The 21,147-nt window shown below is 44.7% G+C and overlaps 1 protein-coding gene across 1 annotated transcript in view; it reads right to left on the minus strand.

The window, feature by feature from the left end:
• The window catches only part of LOC135107875 (cuticlin-4-like), a 337,646-nt gene that overhangs the window by 143,688 nt on the left and 172,811 nt on the right, over nucleotides 1–21,147 (minus strand). The window lies entirely within an intron of this gene.

Raw genomic sequence — 21,147 nt, forward strand, 5'->3', positions numbered from 1 at the left:
ACACCGCTCTCTGCATACCTAATCATACATATTACAAAAATTAAGAATGGAGCATAAATGGGAAACAAAAGTTCTTATGTGAACAAGAAACAGGTGGTGCATTGTCACAGGCGCGGACGCTTTGTGACTCATCTTATTCCTGTAGTCACTGAGTGTCCGTAGAAGCGCTGCGTTAGAATGCAAACACTGGCAGAACTCTCAGTATGCCGGGACATGGCACATTTTAAGGATCAGTATGACCTCATTCCGAAGCCAAAGAGTCAACCAACCAATGAATCAGTGAGTCACTCCCCAGGTGGTCAATTGCTTTCTTCAGACCATATGTATGTAGGAGGAAAAGTCTGTGATGATCGATGTGATGGTCACTGACACGTGATGATGCAGCTAGTGGTGATTTATTGCAGCGAAGACACCTAAACAACCACCGGAGGACTATTTTCAGCGACATACGACATACAGTTTACATTAACAGACTCCCCATCCAAGTCCAGCTTTGTTTTCACGTCGGAGGCCACGAATTAGCGCCAAGGTACTCAAGGACCTTGGAGTAATGGCCTCAGTGAAACATGAAACAAAGAGAATAAAATTACCATAGTTTACCTTCCCCGGACTGCCAGTTTTCTTCGTGCTGCCTGTAGAAAACGAGTCAGTGTAGCGCAGACAATACTACTTCATGGAACACTGCTTCGAGGATGGGAAGCATGAGAGAGACACAGCAGGTAATGAGGGCGATGGTGGAGGACAGGGCTACACGCTATGGGGGAAGAACATTGTCATACATTAATAAGAGATAGTGGGAGGGACGTGCCAAATGATGGCCACCACCACCACCACTACCACCACCACCACCACCACCACCACCACGCCATGGCTGCCACGAGGCCCAGTGTAGAATGAGTGACTCGTACAGCAAGAACATCCTCAAGCGCTGAGAGGGAGAGAGAGGGGAGAGGGAGAGGAGGGAGGAGGGGAGGAGAGGAGAGAGAGAGGGAGAGAGAGAGGAGAGAGAGAGAGAGAGAGGAGAGATGAGAGAGAGAGAGAGAGAGAGGAGAGAGAGAGAGGAGTGAGAGAGAGAGAGAGAGAGAGAGAGAGAGAGAGAGAGAGAGAGAGAGGAGAGAGAGGAGAGAGAGAGAGAGAGAGGGAGAGAGAGAGAGAGTCAGAATGGTCTATGTGCACAGGAGAGTAGAGGATAAATATTGGCGTAGGTTAGTGTACACTGGACTTCTACCTTTATGAAAGCTATTTTTGCAAAAGAAGTGAAATTTCTAGTTGTGATTTTTCAGTGAAGGACAGTCAGAGTATGTTCAGTGAAGAGGAGGGAGACAAGTCGAGCGTCACTGAATAAGAGTGGGTAGAAGACTGGGAGGTTGTGTGGAGCTGATAAAGAAATTGAGATCATGAGACAAAACCGACAAAAAAGATCAGAGGTCAGGTGTCCTGCGGCTTCTCTGCGTGAACCCTTCCATTCCTGCTGAGTTGGGCGTCTGGCAAATGGACAGGATGCATAGAATAGTGAAAACAAGGACATCATCCTCACTGACACCACGATCATCATCACCATCAACAGGAACAACACCAGAAAAATACTACATCTAAAGATAAGAAACTACCAGGAAAAAGAATAATAAGAATAATAAGAACACAAAAAACGACCAAAAGGAAAAGCATCAAGACAAAGAAGTCAGTCGTCACCTCCCCTCCCGTGAGATCCCGGAGTGTGGCGCGAGGGTGATTAGTCTCTCTGCAGGTGTTTACGTCAAGAAAACAGTCCATCTTCATTATCCCGGAGCAGCGCCGCGCTTCCAGCACCCAGGTAGTCATTATTTCCTCATTATTATAACTTAATTATTCAAACCAGGAAGGGTGCGGGCCACGAGGAGGAGGAGGAGGAGGAGGAGGAGGAGGAGGAGGAGGAGGAGGAGGAGGAGGAGGAGGAGGAGCAGCAAGAGGAGCAGCAAGAGGAGCAGGAGGAGCAGGAGGAGGAGGAGGATAAGGACGGAAACGAGGAATGAATGTATAAATGAAGATAAGTCTTGCAAATTGATAAAAAAAAGTTAAGAGGAAAGAAATTATGAAATCAGGAAATTATGACTGAAGTTAAGGCGGAGATATGAAGCAGCGAGGAAGCCTGAGGAAAGGAGGCGGAGGAGACGAGGAAGAAGAAGAAGAAGAAGAAGAAGGAGAAGGAGGAGGAGGAGGAGGAGGAGGAGGAGGAGGAGGAGGAGGAGGAGGAGGAGGAGGAGGAGGAGGAGGAGGAGGAGGAGGAGGAGGAGAAGAAGACCAACAACAACAACGACAACAACAAAAATGCTGGCGACACAAGAAAAAAACGATAATGAATGTCGAAGAGACAATCAATAAAGTCCTAGGGCGCCTGAAGACCAATAACAAACACACACACACACACACACACACACACGCACACACACACACATAAACCTTCAGGATTGATAGTGATGCGTTGCCAGAGGAATATTGTGACGATATGTATCTATGGAGGAGGAGGAGGAGGAGGAGGAGGGAGGAGGAGGAGGAGGAGGAGGAGGAGGAGGAGGAGGAGGAGGAGGAGGAGGAGGAGGAGGAGGAGGGGGAGGGGGAATCAACAGTCTTCTTCACCCATTCATCCTGCTACTCCTTTATCAACGATCTCCTCCTCCTCCTCCTCCTTCTCCCTTCCTTATTCCTTAGCCAGTGTCCTTCGCCTCCCAGTCTTTCCCTTCTGCCCCTCTGCCTCGCTCGGTCCTGTCCCTCTCGTAGCCTGGCGGGTCATTCTTCATACCAGTTCATCCGGCGGCCTCATTCCCCTCTATGGTTCTCCATTTATATGTATGAGTTGCCAGCTCAGCTCTGCTTCCTCCCTAATGGTCTACAGAAAACATTCTTTATCCACGATCTGATTGTCTTCACCTTCTCCCGGTGTCTCTGCGGCTTAAGGAAGAAATATGTGCCATGCTTCCTTACCTCGCCCCCACTAACGCAAAATTTGAAGTAAATATTGTTGGACTGGGACTTATAAAACATAGCCGAGCTTTTCTTAAGGACAGGAAGGCCATTAGAAGGATTAAACACCAATCCTGCCCTGAACCTACGCATTTGTAACCTTATGGCGATCCCTCACACACAGGAAAAAATATGGAAACACTCGGAAACATTAACGAGACATTAATTGCCTTCCGCCACGTCAGGATCGCGTGCTGAGGGCCTCGGGGGAAGATAAACTCATGGCCTGGGAAGCCTCCCCGCTGATCCAGGAAGCGAAACTGACGAGACGAGAGAGAGAGAGAGACTCGAACCAAATTCTAATCATCGTCTGACTTCTTTTGCTACCCTCGCATGTTCACCTTTGGCCGTGCCCTGAATAACCCACCTTGAAAACAATCAGCGACGTGCCGTTAATTACTCCTCCACCGTGAGCCAGCGCCGGGAAATGCCGCCAGCCTTCTCCACTCGGCGCCAAGGAGTCATAATTGCGTATCTCGCCGCCCAGACTCCCTCGTGAACCTTTTGAGGAGTTTCCGAATCAGTTGTCACAATTCTGAGAGCGGCCGAACTTCCGCCACGGACGACCCGCCCAAAGTCCCGGAAACTTCCACCCGCTGATGGGCAGAAAGAGGAGGAGGAGGAGGAGGTTAAGGCAGAAGTGAGCAAAAAGGGCTGGCGCAGAGGTGAGAAAAGTGACGAGGCAGAGAATGATTTAGGAATATGAAGCTAAAATAAATTACGTGATGGATGGAAATAAAAAGAAAGAAATTATAAAGTGATGAGAGAGAGAGAGAGAGAGAGAGAGAGAGAGAGAGAGAGAGAGAGAGAGAGAGAGAGAGAGAGAGAGAGAGAGAGAGAGAGAGAGAGAGAGAGAGTCACACACACACACACACACACACACACACACACACACACACACACACACACACACACACACACACACACACACACACACACACACACACACACACACACACACACACACACACACACACACACACACACACACACACACCACCACCACAAGATCCCAGTATGATGTACCCTCCCTGTCGCTCCTTACAACTCACGGCGCGTCTTCATGAACTTTGCAGCTGTTAAGGACGTGTCTTCAGCACCCCGACCTTCTTCCTGAACTCCCAGCCTACGTATGACGCACGCAGCACGGTTTAAGTTAGGTCAAGTTGAGAGAGGATGGGTAAGGTAAGGTTAGGTTGGATAAGGTAAGGTAAGATAGAGTAAGATAAGGGAAAGTAAGGTAAGCTAAGGTTATGTTAGGTTAGGTTAGGTAAGATTCCGTTATGAAAGAAATACATTTCCACATAAACAACGAGATGAACAGAAGTATGCAGCGCCGCAACAATAAATTCAGAATATGAAATACTCTTGTGCTGAATGACGACAAATGTATCAGTTCTCCCTCCGGATAAGATATAAATGACACGTCAGCGCTCGGCAGACCTGGCTTACACAGCAAAAAAGAAATACTGTACGTAGCATTCAACAATAACAACGACAATAGTAACAAACATTACGATACGAATGTGACGATAAAAGATCACAGAGTAACAAGCTAAAAATGGCTATAAGTAAGTAATATATAACAAAAACAAAGCATGGAAAATAAAGCGAAAAAAAAAAAAAAATGAAAAGGAAGAGCCACCATGAAGATAAACACAACGAAAGAGAGAAAAAGAAAAGAGGGAAGAACGGAGGAATACGAATGAGGAATAAATGGAAGTAGATCAGCTGATACGTGCATCTGCTTAGCGCGGCTGTACTGGCGTGAGGGAACGCGTCGGGCGGCGTCGCTCGAACTGAAAAAGGAAGAAGAATAAGAGGATAGAGGATGAATTAGCGATGGAAGACTCACCTCGCTACGAAGAGAAGAGCGAACAGAAGATAAAAGCGCGGATTAAAGCTCCAAAAGAACTACCTTGCTAGTTCGCCAACATCACCACCATCACCAACTTTTCTCCCACCTCCTCCACTGGCCTGCTTTCCTCCCTGAGAGACTCGTTCTATTCAAAGTTGTTCCTTCTCTGAGTTTCGCTCCCTTGGCGTCCTCCCTTTCCTCTCTTCTTCTCTCCCTCTTCCTGTTCCCATTCATTTGGCCTGAAATGGAAACTTGTAACTTTTCTTTTTCACCCCCCACGGAAAAGTTCATCCCTTTGAACTACCTCGACTAACTTATAAGGTAAAAGCATTGAGAACCGGGAGATGCTGAGAGCGATAAGATTCCACGCGCCCACACGCCCTGCCTACTGTACCTCCGCCCTCACTCTTCGGGAACTTGTTACCGGAAACTTCCAGCCTCCGCAACCTTTCACTCCTGATGCCACGTACTTCTCTTCCTATTCCGTACAAACCGGTCTTTTCACCCTATTCCATTCCAGTGTTCTTAGTATCCAATCCCTTTCCTATTCCATCTAGATCCTTAACAATTCCTGTTTGAGTCTAGCTTGCTCTACTGTGTTCCATTCCTATTCCATCCCGCCCAGCCTCCTTCCTCTTGATGGTATGGCTACTTTTCCTTCTCTATTCCATTTCCCTCTAATTTCGCCCTATTTCAGTCCCTTCATTCCCTATATTTAACTGTTCCTTCCCGTACCGCTCCGCTTCGCACCCAGCCATCCAGTGCTTCGTAAAACATTGAAATTAGAGCCTTGCGATCTCTAAAGAGGAGTAATCTTTAATTCACTGGAAAGGGAGTGGAGGAGCAGTTCAAGTTGTGTTGTGGTGAAAATTGTCCTGTGAAATTGTGGAGCAGAGGGAGTGAAGAACTGTGAGGCGGTGAGGCTGTGGGGGCTGTGGGGGCTGTGAGACTTTGGGTATGTGAGGCTATGGAGATATGAGGTAGCGGTGCTGTGGTGCTGTGGGCCTATGGGACTAAAGGGCTGTGGGGGTTATGGTGTTTCAATATTTCACTGCTGTAGTCGTCCTTTCTTAACATTCACATCATATATATATATAAAAAAAAAAAAAAAAAAAAATGCATGAACACAAAAAAAAAAAAAAAAAAAAGAACAAGAAATGAATTGCCTTTTCTAAGCTAGAGAAACTGTAGTACTTCTCACCTTAAATCCCAAGTCGACGCTGCTATTTTTAATGTGCCTTTTCAGTCTTTTCTCAAGAGACTGTAATAGAAGTGAGCAGAAAGTTATAAATTATCATAGAGGAGAAACGATATCTAGCAGGAGTGTCAATTACCGCTTCTTCCTCACTAATGTATTGGATGCTCTTGTCTCCTCCCTCCAGACGCTGCCGCCCTTCACCTCTTCACGTAGGTTAATGGAAGACCGAAAATCAACAAGACGATGTTAACGATCACGTCCGCCAGATGGCACCTTAATGATCTCTAATGGATATGGAATTACCGATCTCCTGAAATTAATATCAGCTTAAGATCAGTGACTTTGAATGAAGCCTGAGATTGACAGCTTGGTGAAGGATGAAATCAAATTCGAAACACTGAGGAAGGCACTGAGGGCGTAACACACAGGCGAGCTTCTTATATTTGTATTTTTTGGACTTTGGAGTCTCGTCAGGAATATTTTCAAAGGCTACAAAGATGGTGAATCGTGTTCTTATGGGTATTTTCTCTCACTGCCGGTGTAGAATCCTTCCCATGATATCAGCAGTCATAAGAACACACTTGAAAGCCACAATAAGCTCCACTAGAGGCTGTTAAAAGTTAAGGTACAGAGATGTTTAAAAATACGAACTTGTCTGCACAAAATCTTCGTACTCTCCTCCACCTGCATCTCATTACTGTATAAAATGATGTCCCAGCACTACACTACAGCCCCACAGTCCTTAACCCTTTGTCTGCCACTTGATACACCTTTCCTTAATTACCAATCACTCTGAGGCATCTTTACTTGTTCCACAGCCACATGCAATCTTTGAGCTGGGAAGAAATTGCACAATGTATTCTTTTTCGTTGTTAACTTTTCTGTCGATGCTTGTAAAGACTTCACACATTGCTTCTGGTGCTGCTAATTGTCTCGTGTCGCAGTGAAAGGGTTAAAACGCAGCAAGCACACAGCCTCTCTGTCCCAAAATTTCCAGTCCCATAATTTCAGTCACACAGACCGTATATCACTATAAACACGCAGGTCCTTAGTCTCCCCAAGTGTGGGAGCAGTACTTCATACAGGGATGGATAAGTTGGTTCCTGTACAAAGCAGGCAACTGGGAGGAAGAAAAGTAATGGTGGAGGAAATTGTTTTAGCAGGTAGAAGAGTTGTGAACTTTCAAGATGAGATTTTTAGTGAGGCACAGTCAAAGTGTTTTCAATACAGACGTGGAGGAAAGTTGGACGTCGGTGAAAAGAGGGAATGGAAGTGTGCAAGGTTGTGTTGAGTGGATAAAGGAATTGAGTTTTTGGGGCATTTAATAACACAAGGTTTGTCCTGTCTCATCCTGAAATAACAAGGCAGGCGTTCTGCGACTTCTCAGCATGAATTGTTCCATCCTTGCGAGTTGCACGTCTGGCAAATGACGTTGAGAAATACAGGGCACAGTCATCAGCGTACGAGTGGATAGGACAAGAAGTTTAAATGACCTCCCTAATGCAAGAGTCAACCAGTATTCTCAATCTTTCATCCCTTTTAATGGAAAAACTCTGAAACTCTCTGCCTGCTTCTGTATTTTCTCCTGCCTATGACTTCAACTATTTCAAGAGGGAGGTTTCAAACTTCCAACAAGGTAAATATTGAAGACAGACGAAAAAGCCTGACTACGCAAGGACAGAGCGCGAACAAGAGTTAAAGGGAACTACTACCACTATTATTACTACTACTACTACCACTACTACTACACAAAACAGTTACAAGCATAAGATCAAGTGAGAGCCTGCGAGATAGACACATAAGCACACACAGGCCGGAGTAAAGCCAGTCTCAGGGGACGAAACAGGGAGCGAAGACCCCCGACACAAAAAAACACGAGAACTGGTGGACATTTTTTGGTCCCTAAACTCCTGTCCGCGAGGCACTGTGGGGCCCAAGTCCTCTTTGGTGCGAAATTTCATTGTTGCTGATGAAAAGTTTAAAGGTGTTCGTAAGCGATGGTTTGGAGGATTGGTTGTAGTAGTAGTAGTAGTAGTAGTAGTAGTAGTAGTAGTAGTAGTAGTAGTAGTAGTAGTAGTAGTTGTTGTTGTTGTAGATGTTGTTGTTGTTCTCGATGTTGTTCAGGTTGTTGTATTAATTAATATTGTTATAGTAGTAATATTAGTAGCAGCTGTAGTTGTTCGCGGTGGTGGTGGTGGTGGTGGTAGTGGTGGTGGTGGTTATTGTTGTTGACATGTTTAGTTGTTACTGTTTTGTTTTCGTAGTTGTTAAGCGTTGTTGTCTGTGGCGGTGCTCTCGTTTTTCGCTAATGTTGTTCGTGGTGTTTAGGAGCCATTGTTGTGCGTGCAGTTCTGCTTGTTGTTGTTGTTAGTTATTGTTGTTGTTCTTAGTTGTTGTCGTTTTTGGTGTCAATGATGAAGTTGACCACAAAAACAATTAAGTAAAAAAAAATTAATAAAAAAAACAGTTCAATATCACTATACCACACACACACACACACACACACACACACACACACAGGTAGGTAGTACAAGCACACCAAGCACTTCCCATAAAGATTTAACGGAACACAGCACCTCCGCTCCTGTTCCCTCACGCGCCCCACGCAGTAAACACACGCACGAGGAAAGATAGATAAACAAATACGTAAATAATATATACATAAATGAACAATATACGGATAAATATAGAAATAATAAAAAAAAAGTAAATAAAGAAATATATAAAATCCATACCTATACTAATGGCACCATACACAACCCGTAAGCCGCGTTCTAAATCCCAGGGTAATATAACACCGGATTATCCCTCTTAATGAAGGGGAGGCGCCGCGCACCAGGTGAGGCGCCGTGACATCTTTAACACCTGCACACATTACGCCAGCGGAATATAAAATAACAAAATGCGACTAGTTAAATGCATAATTACCAGATTAGAGAACCATATATTAGTTAAAGAATGACGTGGTGTATTAAAATCAATTAGGAATTAAAAAGGATGGTTATTACAATGCTTCTTATATAATCATTTATTTTTTTACTTTACCTATTTAATTATTTATTTGAGAGTTACATAGAGTCACATAGAGTTACAAAGATATACAGGCCACAACAGACTCTGAGATCCTTACGAGGTGACCTGACCTAGGGGTACTAAGGTGGTAGTAGAAGAAAAAGACAGCAGACCAGAAGGCTCTCCCACCACCCTCCACTCCCTCAGGCATAAACCCTATAGGAAACAGGTCGGAAATAAATAGTAGTAGTAGTAGTAGTAGTAGTAGTAGTTGTAGTAGTAGTAGTAGTAGTAGTAGTAGTAGTAGTAGTAGTAATTCGTCGTCAGCTATAACCTTTACGTCAGTTTCGCTATCTACGCTTTTAAGTAGAGTACCATTTATAATATACTTTGCTTTCTCGTTTCGATACACTAAATGAAGCACTTTACACTTATTCGCATTAAGACTCATTTGCCAGGTTTGCTCCCACTCTGACAACTAGTCTAAATTGCTCTGCTTATCTCTTATTTGTTCGTTAGAGGCAGAATGACAATGTATCCATTCTTATCGATTCCGGCCTTACTGATTCGAGCTGCTCTGCCACCTCAAACTACCGGCTTTCTCTTTCAGATCTGCCGGTTCATCTGGTTTGTCGTCAAATGGTGTGTGTTCACGTTTGGTTGCGATCTCGTAGGTGTGAAGGGCATGAAACAAGGTGTGGTGTGTGTGAGGATGATGGTGATGGTGTGTGATGGGTCAGTGATGGGCAGCTTTGTTATGGAATGGTTGAGTGTGGTGTGTGTGCGTCTGGAGGATGGCTTGTGTGGTAGTAGTAGTAGTAGTAGTAGTAGTAGTAGTAGTAGTAGTAGTAGTAGTAGTAGTAGTAGTAGTAGTATGAAGGATGAAAATTGAGGTAGGAGAGAGGATGGTGATAGAGACGCAAACGACACACACACACACACACACACACACACACACACACACACACACACACACACACACACACACACACACACACACTTAACACTCCTGTGAATTCCAAAGTCTTGATCTCGCATCGCCTCCCTCGCGCCTCGGTCTGGCACCAAAACTCAACTTCCACTCGCCCGCCGGAGCTCAAGTTTTGGGAGGATAAGCTCAACCAAGTCCTTTGTCAACTTTGCTTTCCTATATTTTTCCTCATATCTATATTTCCCCCCCGCCGCCGTCCATTTTCTTCACTCTGGGTTTCGCGTCTTTTTTTTTATATTTTTCTTCTCATAGGTTTTCTTTCTCCCTCTGTCTATCACTGTTGTCTTCTCACGGTCTTCTTTTCTAGCGTCAAAGGACCTGATTCCAGTCTAAATTCTGCCTTTCCTCGGCTTTTTATTTTCTCTGCGATTCCGGTAGTCGTAGTAGTAGTAGTAGTAGTAGTAGTAGTAGTGACAATTACCTTTTTCTTAACTGCACATCTCCCAAACACTGCATTTCACTAACTATACATAACAGCGACTCTATACTAGCACACCAGCCACTCTAAAGAAACGGAGAAGAGTAAACAATAGCTCTTATCCGGCAGAGGAGACAACTGCCACCTCACGGATGGCTCAGAAAAACCCGATGATAAAAGCTTACGAAAGGGAAACAAGACACACTGGGAAATCGAGAAGGACGAGTGGACCAGCAGGGAAGACAGGGAGGAAGGCCGATGATTGAGGAGGAAGGGAGGAAATGGAGAAGCAGAATGGTGAGTTGAGGCGAAGGGCGTAGGAGGAGAGAGAGAGCGTGGCGTGATGGTGAAGGGGAGTGAGGCCAGACAAGCACAGTGGGAGTGGAGGGTTGACTTGCCTTGATCTGACGGGGAGAGGCAGGGATGTTAGTAGGACTTGAGGCTTTTTAAAAGACTGAGGGCAGAGCAAGGAAAGAGAGAGAGGTGAGTGGGACGTGTTTGGCCGGGAGGGTTGAGTGGGTATTGATAGGGCTGGAAGAGACGGAAAGGGCTAAAGGAGTGAATGAGAGCGTTGATATAGAAGGAAGAGAACTGAATTAGGATTGGTAACAGTAAAGAAGAGGACGAATAGAAGGGCTGCTGTGGTAAAGGCAAGAGAGATATGAATGGGGTGTGGGGTGGTGAAAGGTGAAGAGGGGCGACTGAGGTGTTAGAGAAGGGAGAGAGGAAGGAGAGTGAGTAGGTACATCGACAGGGCGTGGTGGTAAGGGGGATGAGACCGGCGTTTGACAAAGAAAGAGAGACAAGGGTAGGAAGCAGAGAAGTGAGAGGGGCCACGCTATGAAGTCCTCACGTGACAGACGAAATGGAAGGTCGTGAGGAAATGGAGGGGAAGTACGTGACCCACCGGCAGCAAGACGCATGACCGCTCTTAAAGACTCCATGCATCACATCCTCATGACGCACAAGCAAAAGATGAGTTCACAAGTCGCGAGGAAAAACTGAGGCATTTTCAAGACAATTCCAAGGCATTTTATGAGGTCTGGCTTGGCAGCGTATCATTTAAACGAGTAAAATATAAGCCAGGTGACTGTTCTCTTAGCGTTTATGATTAGATATTTTGAAACAGGTAAAGGAAAAATATTTGACCAAGACGTTAAGGAAAACTAAATGACTTTCCAGACAATTTCAAGGGTTTAAAATGTTCCAGCCAGCAGCATACTTTTAAGATTATTAAGATTATAAAAAAGCCCATTCTCAGAGCCATCTTAAAACCTATTTTCATGGCGACGAAGAATATTGTTCACTGAGACACTGTGAGAGTTCCCCAAGATATTTAAGGGCACTTTCCAATCTTGGCCTTCAAGGGTTTATCGAAACAATACACAGTGAAATGAGTTAAGAATAATCCTTTTTTTCTCAAGACGATCAAGTAAAAGACAATGACCAAGACAATAAGGAAAAACACGACATTTCCAAGCCATTTTCGAGACATTTTCTAAAGTTCATGGCAGCAATGCATCGTGCAGATTAACATAACATGAAGTCAATGATCCACCGCTCCTAAAGACATGAGGAAATTTTCTCTTGACGGACAAAGGAGAGATGAGGAAAAGTGGGCCATTTCAAAGCCATTCTCATAGGCACAGAAACAAGAGATAGATAACCCAGCGTTGTTAAAAGACTCCATGAATACATTTTTATTTTTTTTCTCATGACGAACTGAAGAACGCTAAAGAACACTAAGGCATTTCGAAGCCATTCTCAAGACATTCCCTGAAGTTCACCTTGATAAGAACACGAAGGAGATAATCAAACACTCCCAAACACTGCATGAACATTTTATATCATGAACGAAGGAACAAAGAACAAAACTAAGACATTTGGGAACCATTCTCGAGACACTCCCTGAGGTTCACCGTGGCAGTATTTCGTCTAAATGAGTAAAACATGAACCCGAAATGCACTGTAATCTCGGGAGCATTATAACTCAAGTCCCCAACAGCTGAGCTCTGCCGCGCCAGGAGGTTGGGCGGCAGATGTTCCGGTAGCGCGCGGCCTTGAGCCAGGGATCTGATGCAATTATGATTATATTCAGATTCTTTCCCCTTTTTATGAATGCGAGCTGATGGTGTCATGCAGGAAATCTGGGGGAAAAAAAAAGTTGGAAAAAAGAAGAGCGGGTAAAGTGGGAAGGGAAAATTGAAACAGATGAGGGATTGAGAAAAGAGAAAGGAAAAAGAAAAATCATATTCAGATTCTTGTCCTTATGAATGTGAAGCGATGGTGTCATGCGGAGGAGAAGGAAAGTCACAGCGGTCAAAGAAGGCAGGAAATTGAAAGAGATCGATAAAGGAAAGACCTGGGGATGGAAGAAGGAGAGAACAAGAAAATGGTGTAAGATCTTATTCAGATTCCCTCTTTTTTATGGCAATGCGCTGATCGCGTCATGCAAGAAATCTGGAAAAAAAAAAGTTGGAAAAGAAGAGCGAGCAAAGAGATAAAAATTGAAACAGATGAGAGACAGAGAGGGAGGAAGAAAAAGTATTGTATTCAGATTCTTGTCTTTATGGGAGGGAGCTGATGGTGTGAAGCAAGCAATCTGGGAGAGATGGAAAGAGGGAGATGGTGAGGAGGGAGGAAAATTGATACAAATGGATGAAAAGGAGAACATGGATGGAAAGGAAGGAAAAAGGAAACGAATTATAGATTACATATATTCTGTCTAACTAAAGTGTCGTGCGAAAAATCTGGAAGGAGGAGGAGGAGGAGGAGGAGGAGGAGGAGGAGGAGGAGGAGGAGGAGGAGGAGGAGGAGGAGGAGGAGGGACAATACATAAAGAAAGGAAAACTGGAATGAAGAGAGAAAAGAGTAAGGAAGGAAGAGAAGGGCAAGAAGAAAACAACAACAACAACAACAACAACAAGACAGAGATAATATTTGACAAAGCCTTAAAAACCAATAATAAAGTTTTCACCATTCCTCATTTGAGTTCACCCGTGCTGGACGAAAACTTAAGGGAAATGAAAGGGAACCGAACAAACAGGGGAGGAATAAGTGAAGGTTGTGTTCCTCGCATAATTTTGCATATGGAGGACTTCCTGTCACGTAAGTTCAGGTCCCGTAGCAAAGGAAGCAGCCGAGGGGGATAAAGAGCTTACTGTTGCTGCTACTAATATTAATAATCTTATCTACTACAGAAGGATAAACCGTTAAAAAAAAATGAAGAGAATATTCCCACTTTAAAAACAAAATAAATATACAAACTGCATCTGATACTCAACAAGTCACGTCCTCTACTTATATTACTGTTATTAGGCTTTTTCTTACGTTATCTCTAATGCAAAGGTTATCAAAGCAAGAGTGGGTCTGTTCTGCAGGAGGTTGACGTCTACACTCTATGAAGTCTTACTGATCCAAAAAGGTTCGATCAGTGACAGTACAGCTGCTCTTGGCAATTTAGAATAAGATGCCCAGAAACTCTAGTAAATTAAAGTTATAGCTATTATTTATTTATCTTTTCACGTGTCATCAGAATTAACCAAAAGCACACACAGGAAAAAGAAAGAAAGAAAGAGAGAAAAAAAACTCAACTTGCAGCTTCTTAAAAAATCAAAGAATACATAAGAAAATGCTAAACAACACATTATACAACCTACGACCACGGCGCCCTTTAAAGTGGAGCAACAGGCGCGGAATTCGAGCGAGTGCAGTGTTGGGGGGACACACTGGCCTTGTCTGCTATTGACTCCCGCCTCTGTTATGGCCCTGGCTGCCTCCTCGCCCTACTGAAGGCCTCTCCTCGCCGCCCACCCATTACCCCTCAGCCCCAGTGTGTGTGCGAACAATTACCTTGATAAAAGTGAGATGACTGCCATGACGCCTCCAGCTGCACGTGGTGGGCAGGATGGCGCCGCTGCTTGGTGCGAAGGCCTGTTTTCCTGATCAGCCACTCCGGGAAGATAATTAGTGAAGTTCCCTTGAGAGCGCCAAGCAGTGAGGTCACCCGGCAAAGGCGAGGCGACGTAATATTTCGTTGTGGCATTTCATAGATTCTCTTCTTTTTTATGACAATTAAGCGGATTATTTATTTATTTACTTATTAGAGATGCCTTTTGTAACCTTGGTCACTCTCCACTTCATGTAAAATAATAATAAAAAAAATGTTGATACGAATACTAATACGTCTCCTCCTTACTACTACTACTACTACTACCATCACCACCACCACTAGCGCTATTACTATTACTCGAACTACTTATAATATCTAGAATTTGAGCACCCGGTAGCACTCAGTAACCCTCGACGCGCCATACTTTGCAACGCTATAAAATGAACAGCAATAAATGTCACTGTTATAGAGGTAAACAGGCAAGACACACAGCCTCGCCACGCCATAGCCGCCCGCCTCCACCCACGCGCCGCCAGACAAACGACACAATATTATACAGTAACATAAAGCCTAAATAAAACACAGAACACAATGCGCGGCTAACAGAAAGAGGGAAAAAGGAGCATTTTGCAGCCCCTCCGCCCCTTACGAGTAGCGGGCGGTCCTAGCCTTCCAAAACCTTCCTGTTTTCATCCTTTCCTTTCCTCCTTTTGCTGTATCATTCTTCCTCTCTTATTTCTCCTCCGTGGCTTGTTTTTTTTTTTTTTTTTTTTTAAGGGAAGCGTGTGAATGTATTATATGTTTGTTTTATTCACTTCGACAACGTGTATTTCTCTCTCTCTCTCTCTCTCTCTCTCTCTCTCTCTCTCTCTCTCTCTCTCTCTCTCTCTCTCTCTCTCCTCTCTCAGGCTTTCAGTGCTTCCCTTACAGTCCCATTCCTCCTCCCCTCGCTCCCTCACTTCCTCACTCCTCTCCCCTACATCCCTCAACCATTTAGTACCTCAAACACTTCATTCCTTCCTTCTTCCCTCTTCCTTCCCTTCTTCTCACTTCTTCGACCTTCCCTCTCTTTCCATTTTTTTTTCCCTTTTTTCCCTCACCTTACCTGTCTCCCAATCTTGTTTCTCCTCCACTCTCCATTCTCCGCCTCAATTCCGTCCCTCAGCACCTCATTCCTCTTCCTTGCCCTTCGTTTACCACTTCATTCCTCCTCTCATCTCTTCCCAGTCTTCCTATCTTGTCCTCTCCCTCTCTCAATGCCTCTTACCACCTCGTTTCACCGCCCTTCCCTCCCTCACACTTTCCCTGTCCTCTTACTTTCCTCTACTCCCTCTTACTCCCCCCCCCCTCACACACCCCAGCACGCACGCGCCCTCTGGGTAATTTTGCAGAAGTCAAGTAAAATGTTCGACCCTTCCCGAGGCGCCGCCGGTGCCGCCCTCACAAACAAGTGATCACAGGCTCTTGGAAAACCTTATTGGATCCACGAGGGAGGGAAAGAGGGTGGGACACACACACACACACACACACACACACACACACACACACACACACACACACACACACACACACACACACACATACACACACATACACACACACACACACACACACACACACTACTGGGTAAATCTTTAAAGAAGCTATTATAATTTAAACTATTTGATGAACTATTTCAAGAACTATAAACTGTTCATAAGCTATTCTAAGCTCTAAGGAAAAGACAAAGTTGCGCCATTTTTTTTTTCCACCACGCATTGCTGGCTTCCTTATTTATTTTTATTCATTCACATATTTATCTATTTATTTTACGTATTTCAGGGGCCATCCAGACTCAGAGCAGTGGCAGTCTCAGTGTTGCTCCTCTCCGCGTCCCATTTTGCGTGTTAATGTTAATGCATGTACAGCGGCAAAAAATGTTCCTTCTGAGTCGAGCTGGTGGTCAGGAGTGTTGCCTTTGTATCGGCACTCCATGACCTGTCCCTCCTTACTGTATGCGCCTCCCGTTTTCCTCTTTCTCTGTCTTTTTCCTTTCTCTTAGTGTCCAAAATTTATGCATTGTTTTGTTTCCTCACTATATTTATTTTCCTCATTCTTGCTACCAAAGAATGTGAAGAAAATCGAAGGAATGAAAAGACAAATACTTATGATGAAAGAGCGACAAGAAGACGGGGAAAAAAATAAATAAAATACCACAAAACTGAAGCAGAAAAGGTAAAAAAAAAAAATAAGATAACCAAAACAGGAATAACACAAGAAGATAAAAAAAAACACAAGAATAAATAAACGAGAAAAATAAATAAAACAACGAAAAATACAACCTTGAAAATATTTAGACACACATTTCAAAACATTTCCCTTGACAGACGGCCACGCAAACACACGCCCACTCTCTCTCTCTCTCCCTCTCCATCTCTCTCTGCCTCTCTCTCTGCTAAATGACCCGGCAGATAACTCGCTCACGCATGCACACACACACAACTCCATCACTGCCCCATTGTCCAGCAGCCAGCCAGGGGATTACAAAGCTGCGACAATAGCGAAGGTGACGACCCGGACAAAGGTTGTAATCCGCAGCGCCGCCAGGTAGCCAACAGATAACTCTGCCGCTAAAGTCTGCATCAACTACGACGGGGGAAGGAAGGAGGGTGGGGAAAAAGAGAAAGAGGGAGAGAAATGAAAGGTGGATGACGGAGGACTGGTGTTTGAAGGATGGACGTGAAGTGGAGAGAACTAGAATGGAAGAAAGGTTTGGTTGAGGAAGGAAGAGGAAGGTTAGTGAAGGGAAGGGAAGGAAAGGAGGAAGGTTGGGTTAGGAAGGAAGGGATGAAAGTTGACTGAGTTAGGAAAGGGAAGGTGTACTGGAGAAACTAGTAAGGGAGGAAAGATTGGGTTAGGAAAGGAAGGGAGGGAGACTGTATAAGAGAAAGGAAGAAGATTGTATTAGAAAACGAAGAGAGGAGGACTTGGTTAAGAATGGAAGGGAGAAGCACTCGGTTAGGAAAGGGAATGGAGGAAAAAAATGAAGATCAGGTTACGAAAGAAAATGGGGAAGATTAGGTTAGGAATGGGAGGGAGAAAACTGTGTTAGGAGAGAAAAGAAGGACTGGATTAGAAAAGGAAGGCTGTATAAAGGTGCAGATGGAGAGGAACAGAGGGACAGTGAGGAAAAAGTACAAGAAAATGAGGAAATTAATGGATGAAAAAGGAAAAGGTGGTTGAAGGGAAGGAAGACAGGATAGGTTGGATAATTAGAGGTAAAAAGAAGGGTGTATACGTAGAAAAATGGAGAGAGAGAGAGAGAGAGAGAGAGAGAGAGAGAGAGAGAGAGAGAGAGAGAGAGAGAGAGAGAGAGAGAGAGAGAGAGAGAGAGAGAGAGAGAGAGAGAGAGAGAGAGAGAGAGAGAGTACTAAAAAAAGACAAACTGACAAAGCAACTCTCTTTCTCTATCTCTCTCTACCTTCTCCCCTTCTACCCCCACCTCCATCCCCTACCCTCCCTCTCCCTCTACCTCTCTCTAACCCAGTTTCTAGTGACGCACGCCGACTAATCAAGATGCAATTTGAAATGGCTGGAGGAATTGATTACGACCAATTATAGAACTGCGCTGTAATCACTTTCTAATTGCCGTGTGGCGTGACAAATCCCCCTCAGCCACAGCAAGCTGGAGGAGGCGGCGGCGGCGGAGGTGGAAGCGGCGTCGGGGGCGGCTCTCCTTGCCCTCTCCTGCCGCGTGTCTGCAGATAATCTTGATGCAGTGTTGGTTAGTGGCGCGAGAATGTAGTTAGTTGAGGAGGAGGAGGAGAAGGAGAAGGAGAAGGAGAAGGAGAAGGAGAAGGAGAAGGAGAAGGAGGAGGAGGGGGAGGAGGAGGAGGAGGAGGAGGAGGAGTGAATTAATAGGAGGACAAAGACGATGAGGAAGTGCAAGAGGAGAGAATGGGTCATGATAATGCTAGTATCGGAGGAAGAGGAGGAGGAGGAGGAGGAGGAGGAGGAGGAGGAGGAGGAGGAAGGACGCCCTATCGTCATTCCTTAATCTCTGACGAATCGGTAATAGGTCGACCGAAATGTAAAGCAAACAGTTATCCAATTTGACAGGAGGAGGAGGAGGAGGAGGAGGAGGAACATAGGAAGATGGAAGACTATCTAAAGGAAATCTTGTTTGCACTTAACGAGGTTGCCCACTTGAGGGAACTGTTCTGTTGTATGGGTCCTCTTTATTAATGTGGAGTAAGGGGAAAGGGAGAAAAAGGAGGAGGAGGAGGAGGAGGAGGAGGAGGAGGAGGAGGAGGAGGAGGAGGAGGAGGAGGAGGAGGAGGAGGAGGAGGAAGAAGAAGAAGAAGAAGAAGAAGAAGAAGAAGAAGAAGAAGAAGAAGAAGAAGAAGAAGAAGAAGAAGAAGAAGAAGAAGAAACTGGGGAGAAGAGGAGAGCGGTGGCAGATCCCTGGCAGAAAGAGTAGAGACGTCATGCGCATTCCATTTATTTGTGTATTTTCTTCGTTCTGTGACTGAAAACGTGGCTACTGATGGAAAATATGAGAGAGAGAGAGAGAGAGAGAGAGAGAGAGAGAGAGAGAGAGAGAGAGAGAGAGAGAGAGAGAGAGAGAGAGAGAGAGAGAATAACAAACAGGATGGCAATAGTAGGAGTGGATTAGTAATGAAACTTGTACCCAAATCCTTCCAAACATGATTAAAGCTCCGGCTCACAACGAGGAGGAGGAGGAGGAGGAGGAGGAGGAGGAGGAGGAGGAGGAGGAGGAGGAGGAGGAGGAAGAGGGGAGGGCAAGGGAGAACAAGTGGAGGGAAAGGAGAGACCAGACAATTGTGAAGGAGCGGCGACCCGTGCTCTCTCTCTCTCTCTCTCTCTCTGTTGCTATCCTTCGTAATGAGGGGCAGAGGACTTGCTGGTGGGGGAAGGGTGGGATGAAGGAGGAGGTTGCGGGCAGGACAAAAGCTAAGGAAGGATAATAACTCTCTCTCTCTCTCTCTCTCTCTCTCTCTCTCTCTCTCTCTCTCTCTCTCTCTCTCTCTCTCTCTCTCTCTCTCTCTCTCTCTCTCTCATTGTTCTTCTTCCTTATAACGATCTATTACAAAAGAGGTCAGTTGGAAAGCCTACAACTAGCCAGGCCTACCAAATGGAAGGATGGATGAAGGGAATGAGTGGGGAGACAGCTATTCATTTTCTCTAAGTGTCTTTAGGTTTTGTCCAGCTTTCTTCACACGCCAAACAGTCACGTCACGTAGATCTTTTGTAAGGCCAAGTGCATGGCGTTATTAGGAAGGTAGTTATGAAGGAGGGAAAGAGGAAGGTAGGGAAGGAAGTAAGGATTTGGAGGGAAAGAGTCAGCCTGCCTGTGCGGCGGACTAAGTGCAGGCCGCCCTGTTTTCTGTGCAGTTTGTTCCCTATACACAGGATAACACTGCATGCACTTTCTATGCAAAGTGAAACGGTGATGTTGTAATGCAGGACAGCGGTCATATTTTCATGGAATTGTTTGGAGATAAGAACTCTTTGTTCTGGAAAATGCTTTGCTAAATATCGTAAGGCGCTCATGTTATTCAAATTACAATATCTAATGAAAATGCAAAGCAGAAAATCTTTAATTTAATTTAGTTTAAGTAAAGAAAAGTCTTGTTAATTTTCATTAGAATATAAAATACTTTACAATTATCGCATCTAGTGAATCCGCTGGCGGTGGACGGCCGCTGCAGCGCCGCGGGGTGACGCAGTGATCGAAGACATCGTGTTGATTTGGGTTTTATTTTTGTCTCGAGAGGTAAAGCGCGTATCGGAATGGCAATGGTATCATTAAAAGACGGTCCAAGTGAAGTGTGGCGCGTGAAATGTTTACATGAAAGTTTTGAGCTATGATGGGGACAGTTTTTCTTCCTCTTTAAGATAATTCTTCGTCACAATAAAAACAATAAAATCACTTTCATATTGGAATTTTCATGTAATCACCTTAAAGATGAATTCCATGTGAATCTAGTGATGCATAATATGTGCCTTCTCATGAGACTGAGGGAAGAACACTGCCTTGTAACGATTTGCCAGTACGCGAGAGAGTTAGACATGGAGGGGCAACAGATGAGAACACACGAAAATTAGAACAGCACATAACGGGAAAAGTCTCCTCCCCACCCACGTCTCCCTCATGCATGCGTGGCTGCACGGGAGGAAATATTTACACTCTATGACTCCCGTAGAAGGGAATACCTGGAATTTTTATCGTAAGCACCGACATTAAAGGAAAATATGCTAGACTCTTACTAAGTGCCTGCACATTACATAACGTAGGGGAGGAGGAGGGGGAGGAGGAGGAGGAGGATGAGTTGGGGTAGGTGGAAGAAAACGGAGAGAAAGAGAACGAAAAGGAACAGAAGAATGAATACGAGGGAGCATCAAGAGGAAAAAGAACACGAATGGAAAAGAAACAACAATGATCTGAAAGTCACTGGGAGACTGTTTGTGACAAGAATATGATGATGCCAGCAACAAAAAACAGTAAAAATAGAAAAAAAGAACATGAAATAAACTCTGAGAAGCTTCATGTATTTCAAAACAAGTGAAGGATTCTGCTTCTGAGCCTTCTACTTTTCTATAATTTCATCATTACTATAGATTATATTCCCCTCCTCCTTCTCCTCCTCCTTTTTCCCTACCCTCTCCTCCTCCTCCCTTTCCCCTACCCTCTTCTCCTCCTACCCTTCCTTCTCCTTCTTCTTTGTGGCATTTTTTCTTATAAACTTAAATGCAACCCAAGCCTAACGGGACGGAC

The sequence above is a fragment of the Scylla paramamosain genome, chromosome 16, assembly GCF_035594125.1.
Source record: "Scylla paramamosain isolate STU-SP2022 chromosome 16, ASM3559412v1, whole genome shotgun sequence".
Taxonomy (NCBI): Eukaryota; Metazoa; Arthropoda; class Malacostraca; order Decapoda; family Portunidae; genus Scylla; species Scylla paramamosain.